The sequence below is a fragment of the Echinops telfairi genome, unplaced genomic scaffold (genome assembly GCF_000313985.2).
Source record: "Echinops telfairi isolate 266 unplaced genomic scaffold, ASM31398v2 ScPeMD7_12;HRSCAF=54, whole genome shotgun sequence".
Classification (NCBI taxonomy): Eukaryota; Metazoa; Chordata; class Mammalia; order Afrosoricida; family Tenrecidae; genus Echinops; species Echinops telfairi.
Window position 1 is genome coordinate 730338 of NW_022103909.1, and position 1844 is coordinate 732181.

The window sequence follows — 1844 nt, forward strand, 5'->3', positions numbered from 1 at the left end:
AAACCTCAGTCCAAAAGAAAGCAGAAAATAATAAAAACTTGAACAAATTGAACCCGGGTCAGGAGGAAGCACAAATGATATACAGTGTTAAGTTTTATCCTTACACTGCATTCTGCCTGAATCCAGTGGCCCATGCACTCTGTCTGATAGCAAGGCTCTTCACACCCCAGTGGCCCCCAAGTTTGAGGCTTGTGAGTGCATCTGCTCATGGCTGTCTCGGTACCTACTGTGATCTGTTGGGTATATGGAGGAGTCGTCTCCTCCACGTAGTTTTAGAGAGCACCCACTGCACCAGCACGGTGGAGACCACAGCAAATAAAACAGGGTCATCCCCTGCCTTACAGCCTAGAGGGGAGAATGTAGCAATAAAATAACAATCAAACATCGACTACAGGCCATTGCTACTAAGACAACGGAAGTGGATGGTGGATCCCCTCTGACCATGGACCAGGGTTGTGAATAGCCTTGTTATCATGCAGACTGCACCAGAACATGCATGGATTACTGCAGATGCAGATAGGTTCAAATGCAGCACCCTGCCATGTGACGGTCTCCCTGGTGATTCATTTAAATCAGTTCTAGTTTTCAATATGTAATGCTTTCTTTTCCATGGAGGTTTTGATCTGTTTTACTAGTTGTGGTTGTTAGTTTGTTTTTAAAACGTCTTTCTGTGTATGAAATCCAGGACAGGTAGATATCTATAGCGACAGTGACTGGGTTAAGGGTTCCTTGGCGGGTGGCCGGGAGCTAAATAACCATAATAGGAGAATGAAGAAGATATTGTAAACCTAATTGTAGTGGTGATTCTTCTTGGTGTGATTGGATTGTTACCGAATTGTATGAGATGTGGCTTATGTGCCAACAAAACTGTTAAAAAATAAGTCAACTTTTAAAAGGAAAAAGGAAGTGGCATGAGAGACCGCAGCATGCTCTCACAGGCACGTGTGCATCTGCAAGCCTGTTTTTCCCCTGGGCGCCCAGAGGCACTAGCTAGCCCTTGCACTAGCTATCCCAGTACTCAGTGGAGCTACGGGTGGAAGGAACCCCCGGTTGATTCCCAAGTTCCTGCTCACAGTTACGCACCTCATCATCGCACAAAGCACTCGCTCGCCTGGGGGTTGAACCGAGACTAGGAAGAGAGACGTAGAAGTTAAAGACTTCGCAAAGTTCCTCAGGGCAGTGTGCAGCCAACACGTGTGAGCTGCAGCTATTTCGGGGGTCCCTGGGGCATACCAACAGAAAGTTCACCCAGAGACGCCTCCTAAGAAAGCCTTGGTGATCTACTCCCATAAAACCAGCTCTTGAGAACCCTCTGGAGTACCGCTCCTCTCTGACTCGCCCGCGGTGGCTGCCAGTTCGAGCCCACAGCTGAACAATTGCTTTAGGACGACCAGTATCCTGCGCATTCTAGAGTCCGGTCTGCGGGCTTTCTGTGTTTGTGGGCACTGGCTCATGACTGATGGATCAGCAGCAGGACCATGTCCGGATATCAGGACCAGCAAACTCTGATAAGGGCCGAGGGCGCAGGTTCAATGCACCATCACACCCGCACCCATCCCACAGAGGCCCGCAGTCAGGATTCTCATGCAGGGAGAGCGCCTGGGTGCCTGTATTTCATACGCACACCGCCCCCTGCCAGCGATCTCGGGTACTGCACCTCCCATCCCCGGGGCCCCCAAGGGAAGGGAAGGCCCTACAACTGACTAGGTGTGGGCCGATCTTGGGCAGGCTCTGTGCCGGGCACAGAGATGCCAGCTGGTGCTGATGCAGTTTCTTTCCCTGGCATGCCCAGGCTGGCCCCAGCCTCCCTGATGCCGCAGCCCCAGCGCCTGTCTCCCCCCTCC